This window comes from Sander lucioperca, chromosome 4, assembly GCF_008315115.2.
Source record: "Sander lucioperca isolate FBNREF2018 chromosome 4, SLUC_FBN_1.2, whole genome shotgun sequence".
Taxonomy (NCBI): Eukaryota; Metazoa; Chordata; class Actinopteri; order Perciformes; family Percidae; genus Sander; species Sander lucioperca.
Window position 1 is genome coordinate 24,946,371 of NC_050176.1, and position 16,348 is coordinate 24,962,718.

A 16,348-nucleotide genomic window follows, 5' to 3' on the forward strand; every position below is an offset into this window, starting at 1 on the left:
TAGCCTGTTGTAAGAGGAGCTCTTGCGTTTTTGAACATTCCTTTTTTACAACCCAGTCTTACCCACTCTCTGGGCTCACAGTTAACGGCTTCAAATAGTGTAAAGATACTTAATTCTTGCTCATTGGTTCATCTGAAAACGCAATTTCCTGTCTTGATGCATTAATATGCAGCTTCCTGTCTCCTCTCTGGTAATATCCGGTCTGAGGCACGCCCTCTTTCTGGAAAGTTCCGGAAGAATGGCGTCAGAAACATCTGGCAGATGTAAATCACATTTTTGACAGCTCGTGACCTCTTGACCTGCCGGTCATCAATCAATCTGCATATTTGAGTGGCACAAGCTACCTCTTATAACTCTCTGAGGAGGTAATAGGGCGGTGGAAGGAGCACTTTGAGGAACTCCTAAATCCGACTAATATGCCCTCTATGGTAGAGGCAGAGCTGGAGGATGATGGGAGATTGTCGTCAATTTCCCTGGTGGAAGTTGCTGAGGTAGTTAAACAACTCCACAGTGGCAAAGCCCCAGGGATTGATGAGATCTGTCCAGAAATGCTTAAAGCTCTGGGTGTGGAGGGGTTGTCTTGGTTGACACGCCTCTTCAACATTGCGTGGAAGTCTGGGACGGTGCCTAAGGAGTGGCAGACCGGGGTGGTGGTTCCCCTTTTCAAAAAGGGGGACCAGAGGGTGTGTGCCAATTACAGGGGTATCACACTTCTCAGCCTCCCCGGTAAAGTCTACTCCAAGGTGCTGGAAAGGAGGGTTCGGCCGATAGTCGAACTTCAGGTTGAAGAGGAACAATGCGGATTCCGTCCTGGTTGGACGGACCAGATCTTTACTCTCGCAAGGATCCTGGAGGGGGCCTGGGAGTATGCCCAACCGGTCTACATGTGCTTTGTGGATCTGGAGAAGGCGTATGACCGGGTCCCCCGGGAGATACTGTGGGAGGTGCTGTGGAAGTATGGGGTGAGGGGGTCCCTTCTCAGGGCCATCCAATCTCTGTACGACCAAAGCGAGAGCTGTGTCCGGGTTCTCAGCAGTAAGTCGGACTCGTTTCAGGTGAGAGTTGGCCTCCGCCAGGGCTGCACTTTGTCACCAATCCTGTTTGTAGTATTTATGGACAGGATATTGAGGCGTAGTCGGGGTGGAGAGGGGTTGCAGTTTGGTGAGCTGGGGATCTCATCGCTGCTTTTTGCGGATGATGTGGTCCTGATGGCATCATCGGCCTATGACCTCCAACACTCACTGGATCGGTTTGCAGCCGAGTGTGAAGCGGCTGGGATGAGGATCAGCACCTCTAAATCGGAGGCCATGGTTCTCAGCAGGAAACCGATGGAGTGCCTTCTCCAGGTAGGGAATGAGTCCTTACCCCAAGTGAAGGAGTTCAAGTACCTTGGGGTCTTGTTCGCGAGTGAGGGCACAATGGAACGGGAGATTGGTCGGAGAATCAGCGCAACGGGTGCGGTATTACATTCAATTTATCGCACCGTTGTGACGAAAAGAGAGCTGAGCCAGAAGGCAAAGCTCTCAATCTACCGGTCAGTTTTTGTTCCTACCCTCACCTATGGTCATGAAGGCTGGGTCATGACCGAAAGAACAAGATCCAGGGTACAAGCGGCCAAAATGGGTTTCCTCAGGAGGTGGCTGGCGTCTCCCTTATAGATAGGGTGAGAAGCTCAGTCATCCGTGAGGAGCTCGGAGTAGAGCCGCTGCTCCTTCGCGTCGAAAGGAGCCAGTTGAGGTGGTTCGGGCATCTGGTAAGGATGCCCCCTGGGCGCCTCCCTAGGGAGGTGTTCCAGGCACGTCCAGCTGGGAGGAGGCCTCGGGGAAGACCCAGGACTAGGTGGAGGGATTATATCTCCAACCTGGCATGGGAATGCCTCGGGATCCCCCAGTCCGAGCTGGTTAATGTGGCTCGGGAAAGGGAAGTTTGGGGTCCCCTGCTGGAGCTGCTACCCCCGCGACCCGATACTGGATAAGCGGACGAAGATGGATGGTATTGAAAACATGCCATGCTCACTTGTTAGCGTTGCACATTTCTTGCACTTATTCTTCTTTTATGTGAGACTTGGTCAGCAAAAGGACATAATCACTCACCAGCTTCCCACCACACTTTTGTGTTTGCCACAGCTATTAAATTAAATATTTATAATATTTATTCATATCTTACACTGCGCTGCATCTCCACTCTTAAAGGGGTGATTGAATGCAAAACCGATTTTACCTTGTCATAGTTGAATAATGACAGTTTAGTGGGTAACTAGGACATACAGAGAACCTCAAAATCCCATTGACACCTCTTTCCTCTGCAAATCTCACAATTTGAAACTGCCTCTGAAAACTGGCAAATCTCAACTCGGTGGCTCCTCCTCATTTGGCTCTAGTCTTTCTTTGTCACGCCCAAACATTTACATAGGCTACACCACTGATCTTAGTCTTCTGAATAGGTCGCGTAGATCTCAGAAATTGTATACTTTGTTAATCTGATATTTTACCACTAAATTCACTTCTGAGACTTTTTTATGCAAGAAATCAACTATGTAGAGGTCAAATATGGGCCGTTTTACGAAAATGTATGTGTAATTGCAAATTTTGTCCGACTGTGTATCGGAGTTCAGCGACCGGTGCTGCCTGTGTTGCTGCCTCGCCGCCCGGCCTGCCTTCCTTCACAGACCCCGGCCTGCTGTGAGTAGGATGGAGCTCCGTCACGGCTGGCAGCCCACAGCACTCCATACCCGCACAAGTCACCGTGTTTTGGGTTATGGACTACCAAACGCCGCTGCCCTGGCACAGCTCCAGGGCCTGCAGCTCCCTTCTTCCTGCTAAATGGCTGGTGTGTGTGAGTGAGAGCGCGGTCAGCAAGCTTGTTACGCCAGCAATCTCTTACTGCAGGTTCCAGTTAATCCTATAATGTGTGTAATTATAATGTGTTGAGCTATTTAAACAAACGATTGGGGAAATAAACGCCTCTTGTCCGCGAGTCTCATTGATAGAGCCTGCGGCTGAATGGAGCTCTATCAATGAGAGCTAGCTAGCCTCCTCTTAGAATTCCTCTGGAATTCACAAAAATGCATTAAATTAAAATCGGACACCATAGTTAGCTTTATAAGAACTTGGGGTAGATGTTATATAAGTGGCGTGATGAAATTCAAACTGTAAATATACTGGAATTATGCCGAAAATGATGCTAACTAGCTGCGATCTGTAGCTACACATAGGATTGAAGGGACAGTAGCAGCTAACGAAACCCCTAATGTTCACAAAAATTCATTAAATTGAAATCGGACACCATAGTTAGCTTTATAAGACCTTGGGGTAGATGTTATATAAGTGGTGTGATGAAATTCAAACTGTAAATATACTGGAATTACGCCGAAAATGATGCTAACTAGCCGCGATCTGTACACATAGGATTGAAGGGACAGTAGCAGCTAACGAAATCCATAATGTTCACAAAAATTCATTAACTTGAAATCGGACACCATTGTTAGCTTTATAAGACCTTGGGGAGATGTTATATAAGTGGCGTGATGAAATTCAAACTGTAAATATAGCTACTCTAGTTATGCCGGCAACTGGCAGCCAGCCAGCTCCGCGGAGCTCCACGGAGCCCCCAGTAGTCCAGTACCCAGGGAAACCATGACTTTCACTGAGTATGGAGGTTGCCGCTTTCTCGTCAGACTGTGTGGACCTCCTAGCTAAAGTCCAACACGTCTTACCAAATTTGCAATTAGCCATCAATTTTCAGAAAACGGCCCATATTTGAGCTTTATATAGTTGATTTCTCACTTAAAAAAGTCTCAGAAGTGAATTTAATAACGAAATAGCCCGACAAACAATGTATAACTTTGAAGTGTCTGAAATATGAGACCTGCTGTCTCGTCTCCTAATGTGTTTCTATGTGGTTCGCTCAAACCAATCAGCGTGCAGCTTATCTAAATATTCATGAGCATACCATATTTGGAAGAAAAGCTCATGTTCCAAATAGAGCCATCTTCACAGGGTAGTTAAGGGCCTAATGAAATAGCATTCGGGCAATTTTCAGCCCAACCAATGTTACATACCCTATTAGGAGACCTTAAGGAACAGTGTAAAATACCCTATATATCACTCAATCACCCCTTTAAATTTGATTCAAATGTGTCAGTTTATATTGTCTTGTGTTTATTTTATGTATAGCCTTAATGCTTTATGTCCTACAGTATGTACAGCACTTTGAATTGCCCTTGTTGAAAGGTGCCTTGCCTGCTCTTTGCTCAACCAACCAGCAGGAGTTGTTAGAACTGTGAAAAGGACATCATCCCTTAGTGGCTTCATATCTACTGTACAAACACTACAGAGGTGGGTGAGCACTTTACCAATCTATTCTATCATTTTATGCTTGCTTGTTTGCCATTTGTTTTGCACTTTCTTTTTTTGTGCATTTTTCTTTTTTGTGATTCATTTGCCCATTTTCCACCCACAGACTATAGCACTTAGTTCTTTTTTCCACAAATTGTCTAGACAAATGTCCATTTCCCTACACATCTTCTCCGTGGAGGCGTCCTGACCAACCAATAGGAGAGAGAAACATGATCCCTCAGTGACTTCCCACACACAATCACAGCCTAACATTTCATTGGTAGGTGAGAATGTTATCCCTCTAAATATATTTATGCCTGCTTGTTTGCTAAAGGTTTTACACTTGTCTTAAACTTTTGGTTTGATAGATTTTCTTAATCCTGCTTTCTAACTGTTTTCCCATCCCCCTAACAGATTCTGCCGATGTGCTGATTTGATGCACAGTTTTTAAATTTAACCTTTTTTTAACAACAAAACAAAACTTTTGGACAAAAGGGCAGAACTGGGGAGGATGACATCTATGTGTATGGTTTCAATGGCGCTGCACTAAGCTAAACGCTAAAGAGGAGGGATTTTCAACCCTTCTGACGCGAGTCATCCAGTGGAGTTTTACCGGCGGGTAAACACGGACCCACTGGTACTGGTGTCATGTACGGGAGCACACAGAGCTGGTTGAAAATCAGCAGACTTTCTCTTAAGTTACCAGCTAACACTAGCGCTAGCTAGCTAGCTTGGTTGGCAGAACGCTGAACATGACATTTCTAGGTGACCAAAGTGTTCCAATCAACTTTAATGAAGTGAAAAGACACAGTGAGAGGGTCAAAGTTTAGGATGACAACACCCCAAAACAAGTTCACGGCTATTTTAATGTCCACAGTGCCATGGTTAGCATTGTTAAGCCCCTGTCCTGATTGACAGGTTGGCGTGTAGCCACACCCCTAAGGCATCCCCTGCTTTATCATCTATTTTAAAATAAATGGGACCATAATTTACGAAATAAACATCATGCTATATGAAGAAGACTCAAAACTAGCAATTGAGGCCATAAATTCATTAGGAAAATGTTTACTGAGGTAATAAATCAAGTGAGTAGTAGAGTAATTTTCCCATAGTCTTCTATAGAAGCTTACTTCTTTTTGGAGCCAGTGGAGTCGCCCCCTGCTGGAAATTAGATAGAATGCAGCTTTAAGGCACTTCCTTCCATTGGCTTCACTTATTTTTACTCATAAAAATAAATAAAACTTGCGTGCAAATTAATTAATGTAATGCGGATCTACTTTTAGATACGCGTTTCTTTAGGGACACCTAATCTGTAGCCCCCCACTCTGAAGCTCCCGAGCTCCGCCTACATGTCGACGGTCCAGTGAGTGAGTCAGAGCTAGCAGCAATAAGGACGAGTAGCCTATAGTGAGTGGTGGCGACCCACAAGAGTTGCCGGCCTCTTTAATATCGCAAGTTTGGGAAAACTTTGGTTTCCCAGTCAGTTCCAGTAGTACAGGCGAGAGAATGGTGGATAAGATGAGGACTGTGTGTCGGTGTTGTTCAGCAGTTGTTGGGTATGTGAGTGGAAATATATCTAACATGCTAACGCATGTCCGACGCCATCACTCTGATGTGCCAATCACTGGAACGAGACAAAAGAAAACTGTCCAACTTCTCCTCCTTACAGTGCTTAACCAGCCTTTAGATACAAATAAAAAATAGGGCCAAAAATATCACTGAAGCAATCGGAATTTACATGTCATCTTCAATGCGCCCATATTCACTCGTAGAGGAACCTGGCTTCAAGTATTTGTTGTATGTACTCGAACCTCGTTACAACATGCCATCCCATCCACATATGAGGCAAACTGTAGTCCCTTCCATATGCAACCAAACACGGACGTTGATGGAGCACGAGCTGTCAGCTGCACCCTCCGTTTCACTAACGAGTGATGCTTGGACTTCGCGTGCTACGGAAAGCTATCTCACGGTGACTATTCATTTTATTGACTGTTCTACAGACATGGACCCTGTATGAGCAGCACACAGGCACTCACCTAGCTGAGAAGCTACAGGAGGTCGTGGCAGAGTGGAAACTAGAAAGGTATACCTGTCGCACTTAATAGCAAGAATACTTTATTTTATACAGTCTGTCCCTTGAGCTAGCTGTCTCAGGCTGTACCACCTAGTGTCATACAGTCTGTCCCCTGAGCTAGCTGTCTCAGGCTGTACCACCTAGTGTCATCCAGTCTGTCCCCTGAGCTAGCTGTCTCAGGCTGTACCACCTAGTGTCATCCAGTCTGTCCCCTGAGCTAGCTCTCTCAGGCTGTACCACCTAGTGTCATCCAGTCTGTCCCCTGAGCTAGCTGTCTCAGGCTGTACCACCTAGTGTCATCCAGTCTGTCCCCTGAGCTAGCTGTCTCAGGCTGTACCACCTAGTGTCATCCAGTCTGTCCCCTGAGCTAGCTGTCTCAGGCTGTACCACCTAGTGTCATCCAGTCTGTTCCCTGAGCTAGCTGTCTCAGGCTGTACCACCTAGTGTCATACAGTCTGTCCCCTGAGCTAGCTGCAACAGCCTGAAGCGTATAAAGTAAGATGTAAACAGTGAACAATAAGTAGGCTACCCCACATCATCTCCAGACTCCATCTGGAACTTGTAAACTAAATAAGACAATCAGCTAGTAGTGTGATATGGGAGACAAGCACTGCTCTCATATGTGAATGCACAGAGCAGGGGGGTTAAAAGAGCAGCTTCGGTTACACAGAGCAGTTGGAGAATTGTGGCGTTAGCTTCACACGCTAACAGCGGAGCAAGCAGCAAACAGCGAAGCTAACGGCGGAGCTAACAGCTAACGGCGGAGCTAAAAGCGGAGCTAACAGTGAAGCAAATGGACCTGGAGGCCATTTGTGGTCGAGGCAAGAAGGGATACAGCTACAGTACATCCGTGTTTGGTTGTATATGGAAGGGACTAGTTTGCTTCGTGTGGACTCACTGGACCGACTCAACATTTAGGCGGAGCTTGGGAGCTTCAGAGCTAAGGCAGGGCTACAGATTAGGTGTCCCTAAGAAACACGTATGTAACAGTAGTTCCACATTACATTCATTCATTTGCATGCAAGTTTTATTTATTTTTATACCGTGTATTCTCCGTGCAAATTCATGTACCGAACCGAGACGCCCGTACCGTTTCGGTTCAATACGAATACATGTACCGTTCCACCCATAGTCTGGGGAGTCTGCTCTGGATTTCTACTGCACAATAGGCGTGATCAACGGGCAAAGTTCAAATGACACAATTGGATAGTCCTTCAACCAATCAGACCAATGATCCAGGTGACGGAGCAGCGACAGTGGCATCAACGGGTTGCTGCGCTTCGGTGGCCGCCATATTGAATGTCAACAAAAAGCTGCTTGGTTGCTTCTCGATCGTCTATCGTGATTGGTTCCTGCAAATTTGTAACAGGAGCAGGATAGAATAATGTACAGGTTTCCAGCCTGAGCTGCAGGGCGAAATCAAATCGCCGGCAGATCGGCCTGGGTTTACCCAGTCTAGCACAACACAGCATTAAAGTGCAATAGTGGAGCTCACGTGACCAGCTATCACAATGGTCGCAGAAAACTAGAGCTTTCGTACCCACCTCCGCATTTCATTGAATAACCAGGTCTATTCCTTTTTCTTCAACGCCAAATTGTTTTATCTGCTATCACAGTGACTCAGTGAACTACCAGCAAGTGCGAGAATACAAGTCCCGTTGTCGTCTAAGCTACATTCTCAAACACAAAATCTGCAAACATGGCGGCGGCTAGCAGAGCGGTGGCTAATATAGCGTCTAATGCTAGCACATTCCCTTGGAAAAGCAACTAAGTGTGCTTGAATCAGTGATTTACAATGCAATAAAGGGAGCGCTGACGGAAATGAATGCCTCGCTGCAACACACCAGGGCAGAGCTTGAGACAGAGCGAACTACGGTGCGTGATCTGATGCAACCTGACTGCAGTGCATTCACGACCCAGCGGCATCGGGAGCCTGAAGAAGCACAACACGAGATACATGCTAAGAGCACCCCGGACCTGCTCATCCACCCAGCCACCCTGGGAGTGACCCACGGAGGGAGAGAGTTAGCCTTCACTGCAACCACAGATGAGGACGTTTTCTGTCAGGAGCTGGATGTAGCGGACAACGCAACATCAACACGGGTGCTCCGCCCCGGGGCCTGTTGCCGATGGCGAAGCAAGAGGATGGCGGGGGGACTTTGCATCTGGTGCTGGAGCTGGCGGAGGGGCCGAGGCTGGCGGACCCAGCAGCTGTGGACTAGCGGTGTCTGGGCCACCGTGCTAAATTTGTCTCGAGGGCACTGTATGTAAGTTTTGGAGTCAAGCATTAAAGGAGCATTTAACCAGACTGAAAGAACATGATAAATGCTGACCGTCCAGTTTATAATCTATGTTTATTACTCCAACTAGATTGGTGTGTTTTTCACATATAAGGTTGAGACCTAGTTCTAGGGTTTTTGTAACACCGTTCATGTTTAGCATAAGAAGTTCACTAGACCTGTTTCAATGTACCTGTGACTTTAAACAGGAGGGGTAATTGTGGGCTGGAGTTTACGCGAGCTGCGATTGATGTGGCCACGTATCTTGCAGATAGGGGATGGGGTCTGTGGTCTCAGAGGGTTAGGGGATTTCTTTTATTTTTTATGTTTTTACCACACTTTGCTCAGAGCTAACGGAAGCACCCTGTGCTACAAATTTATCAGCAAATTCCGGTAGGGTACTCGAGACATGTATGCGTGTGAATTTTGAAGATGGCTGAGCTTTCAATCCTTTCAGTTAACATCAGGGGGGTAAACGGGCCAATCAAACGAGCTAAATTCCTGGACTATTTAAGAAGGAAGAACATAGACGTGATGCTTGTACAAGAGTCACATTTATGTAAAAGAGATGTAAATCGTCTATAAAATAAATACTTCAAGGTTGCTGCCTCCTCTAGTGACAATACCAAAACCAAGGGCTCCATTGTGTTGCTGTCGCGGAAATGCACACTCACAGTAGACAAAAGCAGTAAAGACTTATCTGGCAGGATATCTTATGTATGTACCACGATAAGGAGTAGGAAAATAGCCTTTGTTTCAGTATATGCACCATCTATATATGATGAAAGTTTTTTTCCCGCGCCTAACCAATGAATTGCTTTCTCTCAATGAATATTCACTAATTATAGGGGGAGACATGAATGCGGTACTTGATTTAATATAAGGATACTTATATGATGACTTTTTTTTCTAAATCTACACATACTCTTTTAGTCACAAGTCGAACAGAGCTGAATGATCTGCTAAGAAGGAGAGCTGAGTTCATAATGCACAGTGAGGCAAAATTATTACTTTAATGGCTGTAAACCGAGCAAATTGCTTGCTCTGAAATTAAAACAAAGCGAATCCAGAGCTACTATCAACAGCATCCACACAGATCGAGGTATCTCAACAAATCCTAAGGATATCAGCGCCACTTTTCAACCCTTCTATTCAAAGTTATATGAGTCCTCCTGCAACTCAGATCCGACACAGTGCCAGGAGTTCCTAAAAGAACTAAACCTGCCTCTTCTAGACCCAGAGGAGGCAGAAGAACTGGGTCGACCTATAACGTTAGAGGAACTTAAATCAGAATTAGAAACAGTTAAAAAAGGGAAAACGCCAGGGTTGGATGGAATTCCATCAGAACTTCTACAGTATTTTGACATATTAGGACCTACCATTTTACAAGCTCTAACTGCAGCCATAGAGAAGGGTACTTTCCACCAACAAACACTGCACTAATTTCTGTTATGCCCAAAAAGGGCAAAGATCTTACGGATTGCTCAAATTTCAGGCCCATCAGCCTCATCGGGACTGATATTAAGTTTTATTCCAAAGTCTTGGCTCTCTGCCTAGAGCGCTTTATCGAGAAGCTAGTCCACCCCGACCAATCAGGTTTTATACCAAAGCGTCATGCTGCAGACAATGTACGCAGACTATTTCATGTAATAGAAGAAGCCAAAAACCTTCTAACAATGGCAGCAGTTTTATCAGTGGACGCGGAAAAGGCTTTCGACTTCCTAGAGTGGAACAACTTGTGGCAAGTAATGGAGAGGCTTGGTTTGGGGGGGGGGACATAGTGCGTACTTTATATGCGAATCCCACAGCCATAGTCTCAACCAATCGCTTGCATTCTCAGCCATTTCCCATCGAGCGGGGCTTGCGACAGGGATGCCCGCTTTCCCCCATGCTGTTTGCAATGAACCGTTAGCCCAAGCCATAAGGCAAAATAAAATCTGTAATGTCCAGATTAAATCCAATAACAGCTCAATATCATTATTTGCAGATGATATTTTGTTGTACATCTCTGATCTTGAGGACTCTATTCCAAAACTCCTTAAGATCTAATTTGGCTCAATCTCTGGCTATAAAATTAACTGGAATAAATCTAATCTTCTTTTATTGAACAACAGGCATGTGACATCAGCCATTAGTGTTACAATACCAACCCAAAGCAAAATTACATATTTGGGCATCACCATACACACATTGTTACAGCGAGTTGTCCAGGACAACTATGAAACTATATTAAGTAGTGTTCAAAGGGATCTGGCCAATTGGTCTGCGCTGCCAGCATCGCTACGGTCCAGGATTGCTGTGGTTAAAATGAACATAGTTCCTCGTGTGAACTTCTTAAGTACAATGATTCCCTTACCCCCACCAATACATTTCTGGAAGAAACTTGTTACCTTAATTCGGCAGTATATTTGGAAAATAAACAACCTAGGCTAAAATACTCTACCCTGCAACGTACCACAAACACGGGAAGCCTGGCCCTCCCCAACTTTAAAGTGTACTACAGAGCTTTTCAGCTAAGGGCCCTCAGAGTGTGGATGGACCCCTCATCTACAGTTCCATGGAGACAAATAGAGCAAAACCTCACTGGAAGTCTAAGACTGCAAGATCTTGCCTTTGCAGGTGTGTGTCCAAAAAAGTGTATGTTAGCCTATGGCCCTATTATCACCAACACATTGACCAACTTTAAACAGTTGGAGGAGCAACTATACTACACCAATAAGTGGCATTTGAATACCCCAATATGGCACAATACACACTTAATGTCTGGTAACAAACCCTTTGCTTATAAGCAGTGGAGTGACAGAGTTATTTATACTTTAGACCAGCTATTCAATGAGAAAGGTATGTTGAGTTTTGAAGACCTGAGAGCTAGTTTTGAGGTCCCCAGGACATCCTTCTTCTTTTATCTTCGCTTAAGATCAGCCCTAAAATGTTATGGAGTACCATGGGGAAACACTCACTTTGTATAAAACAGTGGGTGGTGTATTTCCTAGACATAGTTATGCTTAAGCTCTCTACAGCAAGGATTAACAAAGCCAAATCATCAACTATCAACCTATGTAAAAACACAGCAGCACAAATATCAGACCTAATGACCTCAGCGGTGGTTTCTCTTTGTTTGTTTCTTTTGTTTTCCTCGAGACTGCAGAGGGTGGGGGGGGGGGAGGGTTTTTGTTCTTGTTCAATTTGTGTTTCTCTGTTCTGTGCACCATCTGCTATTACCTGTAACACAATGTGGAATTTGTTCTGTATGTCTGAAGGTGCCAATAAAAAAGTTGATCACAAAAAACAAACAACATGTGCAATAGTGAATCACTTAGATAACCCAACTACAGTTTATTGTGTTGCCTTCCTACTTTGGGCATTGTAAATGCACAAACACTGCATGAAAAGTGGGATTTTCGTCCCCGTAAACGCCCGGAAATCTCCCTAATTTTCGGCAAGTTAACAACAATTTACAGGCTGTGAACGTCGCGTTTGTCTGTGCCACATATTGACGGAAACGAACCATGACGTATGTGGAGAGCTCCCGCGGAGGTGCTTCTGACTCTAATTAGCATATGAATAGCAGCAACACCGCGCCTGTCTGCCCTGGCTTGAATTTCCCCAGTCAGTATTGGATGCAACTGCTACTTTTAAACAAGAAAAATCACTCGTGATTGGTTGGTAGGTCTGTCACTATTGCTCACCCTGGGTCATTATAATATATACTGTATATATATACACACACCTAAATGATTATGAGGAACACCTGTTAAATTTCATGTTAATGAAATTATCTAATCAACCAATCACATGGCAGCTGCTTCAATGCATTTAGGGGTGTGGTCCAGGTCTAGACAATCTCCTGAACTCCAAACTGAATGTCAGAATGGGAAAGAAAGGTGATCTCAGCAACTTTGAGCGTGGCATGGTTGTTGGTGCCAGACGGGCTGGTCTGAGTATTTCACAATCTGCTCAGTTACTGGGGTCTTCACGCACAACCATTTCTAGGGTTTACAAAGAATGGTCTGAAAAAGGAAAAACATCCCGTATGCTGCAGTCCTGGGGGGAGAAAATGCCTTGTTGATGCCAGAGGTCAGAGGAGAATGGGCCGACTGATTCAAGCTGATAGAAGATCAACTTTGACTCCAATAACCACTCGTTACAACCGAGGTATGCAGCAAAGCATTTGTGAAGCCACAACACACACAACCTTGAGGCGGATGGGCTACACCAGCAGAAGACCCCACCGGGTACCACTCATCTCCACTAAAAATAGGAAAATGAGGCTACAATTTGCACGAGTGTACCAAAATTGGACAGTTGAAGACTGGAAAAATGTTGCCTGGTCTGATGAGTCTCAATTTCTGTTGAGACATTCAGATGGTAGAGTCAAAATCTGGCGTAAACAGAATGAGAACATGGATCCATCATGCCTTGTTACCACTGGGCAGGCTGGTGGTGGTGGTTTTGTAATGGTGTGGGGGACCCCTTTCACCTTCAGAACTGCCTTAATTCTTTGTGTCATTGATTCAACAAGGTGCTGGAAGCATTCTTTAGAAATGTTGGCCCATATTGATAGGATAGGGTCAAACACAGTATTAATATGGTGTTCCTAATAATCCTTTAGGTGAGTAAGTATATATATATATATATATATATATATGCTATGTTGTGCAGATGTATATGTATATTCATGTCATTATTATCCCAAAAAATTATTTGCCAGGACCGTGCAGTTTATTCAAAGAAAGAGCTTTATTAGCACAAACACAAACACACAACTATGTACAATAAAGCGTAGGAGATCTGCCCACACAACAAATGGCCAAGCTCACGAGAAGCCCCGCGGCCGCCTCGGAGCTGTAGGTAACTGGCGGCATTCTGTCTGAATTCGGTCCATTTTGCAGACGTCTGTGGTGCGTTGTCCTGTACTTTGGAATCGACTCTAATCTCGACTACAGCGTGGGACAGAGCTTGTGAGCTCCTGGCTGCACAATCCATCCATGCACCCCACCAACGATGCCGTCTTCCTCACTGCGTATGGACACAACACATCTATTAATGCACCTGAAAAATAGTCCCATTGACCAAAGACGGATCTAATCTAATAAATCTTACCCTCTTTCTTCTCGATTGACTGCGTACTGTCTCGTAATGTCTTAAAGGCAGCTGGAAAACAATTAAATGAGAGTGGTATGAATAAAAAAACTTAACTCACAGTAAAATTAAACAAGAAGGAGAAAACAGTAAAAGTTACTTACACACAGTGGCGTCATTATCAGCATCATGTAGCCTAAATCTGGACTTCAGCTGACGGTTTTCCAGAATTTATTTGCTCTGCAGAAGACAATATCAAAATGGACTGCAGAACCTCCGTTATTTACATTACACAGAAACAGCACAAAAAGAAAAAGAGTTAAACAAAGCACTGTTAAAACTTATATTTAACCATAAAAACGGCACAAAACAGCTAGTTAATATCGTATTAACTTTGAGACAATAAATATTGAAGGGCCACAACACAATTTTCTAAGAAAACAATAAAATAGTGCAGCAGCATTTTACACGTAACCTACCTTAGCAATACAAGACGGTGTTGTAAGGAGGAGACGGAAAGCAATATGATAAATAAATTAAACTCAATAAGATACAATTCACAAATACCCAACAAATCATTAAATGATGATTAAAATTAAATTAAATATAAATTGGAAATTTGAATTAAAAAAGTGCTACAACCAGCCATTAAAAAGCAGTTTATAGTTGTTAATGTTGTGTCAAAAGGTACTGCTTTCAAACATGTTATTGCACAAGTTTCCTGGCTTCATCCCCATCTGGACAGACATTTTTTATGGAAAGCCAAAGCTTCAAGTTTGGAGCTTGCAGGGAACAGACACGTCATACCCAACATCATTTCTGCCTGTTGAGTGCATTACTGGGAGATGTGTGGTTAACACATCCACTGTGCATTTAAGCAAGACCAAAGAAAAGGTCACTGCAGTCATGCCACTATGCACAGTGGTTGAGCTGAGTTGAGGAGACTGTGAATGAATCATGGAATGCACATTTTACCTTTGTGGCAAAGCCTGATTAAAACTAACTGTTGAAATCAATTGTTTTGTGTATCTTTTTATATAACATTAGCCATTGCTAATGACATTCACAGTAATTAATCTAGCATACTTTCATTAAATAAATCAATTCAAGTTAAAATGTAAGAGTCTATAATTAGGCTATACTGAGCCTGATCTATTTATACCAGAGATTTTCTTAAAATGAAGTTAATACCTTTTAGAAAAATGTCACCTGGGGTAAAACTCCCCCTGCTGCTACCCTGATTTGCATTTGTATAGCTCACAGCATTTTCATTTACATGTTAAAGCCTCCCCTAGAATAAAGGAGGGAGGGGGGGGTCATGGGGGGACAACTGCCAAGCCAGGCCCACGTCAATTTCCGACAATTCACGGCAGTTTTCAGTGTTGCCTGTAAATTGTCATGTACAGTCGTAAACCTGAACTTCCACGACAATCTACAGTGCCACTTACTGATGAAAATCCCACTTTTCATACAGTGAAAGGAACTCTTGCATCTCTTTCTACTCATTCTTACCGAGTATAATACACTGAGCAAAAAGAGGATGAAGTGAAATTGACTTTGTGTCCTTTGCATTCTTTCTGTGATACGGTCTCAATAACAGCACACAATGCTGAAGTGCAGCACTGGTACGTGTACATGCTTACATATGGTAGAAGAGGAGGATGATAGGGCATCATGCTCCATTTCTGCTATCTTTCCCTTCTCATTATTTCTCTAGAGTCAAAATAAGACTCTAGAATTCTTACAGTACACGCCAACCGGTCAATGGGTTCATGAAAGATCTCATACAGGACTTTCCCCTGACCCTTCCGAAACACAGACACACACACACACACACACACACAAATTAAGTATCTCTGCCTTTCTCAATACATGCTCTGTCGCCCCTCTGTTTTCTATTCAATTTTATTTATAGTATCAAATCATAACAAGAGTTATCTCGAGACACTTTACAGAGAGTAGGTCTAGACCACACTCTGTAATTTACAAAGACCCAACAATTCCAGTCATTCCCCCAAGAGCAAGCATTTAGTGTGAAAGTGGTGAGGAAAAACTCCTTTTAGGAAGAAACCTCGAGTGGTGAGTAAAACTTCCTTTTAGGGAGAAACCTCGGACAGACCCAGGCTCTTGGTGGGTGGTTGTCTGCCGGTGTCTGCCGGTGATCCTTATAGACTGTATCGTCTCAGCATTTCTCTCTATGTAGCCAAAGGTATTGTGGTAACAAAGCTCAAGGTCTTATCTCACCTGGGTTTGTCAGGGATGTTGCTCCTTGTGTTGTCCAACCTCAGCACTGAACATTCACATGATTCAATTACTGAGGAAATCGGATATGGGCACAATTCTCATTTCAACTTCCTTGTAGTTAGGTGGGCCTATATGTAGAGATGTGAAAGTCCACCTAACTCTGCAGAACAGCATTACCAGACAAAATTGGTCAAGATCAATGTGTTTTGACGGTAGAAAGAGCAAAATAACAAGTTACAAACAGAACAATGATTTTGGCAGAAGTGAATGTGGTGGCATTGATGCAATCTGCTGCAATTCTGGCAACAGGGCGAGCAAAAGCCATGAGC

The 16,348-nt window shown here is 44.1% G+C and overlaps 1 long non-coding RNA gene across 1 annotated transcript; it reads right to left on the bottom strand.

The window, feature by feature from the left end:
• Positions 1-1,659: 1,659 nt before the first annotated feature.
• On the bottom strand, positions 1,660-14,035 carry LOC118494983. Its single transcript, XR_004897215.1, has 3 exons — positions 13,984-14,035; positions 12,880-12,888; positions 1,660-1,671 (listed from the first exon to the last, which is right to left on the bottom strand). It is a non-coding gene; the product is annotated as an uncharacterized LOC118494983 (long non-coding RNA).
• Positions 14,036-16,348: the final 2,313 nt, after the last annotated feature.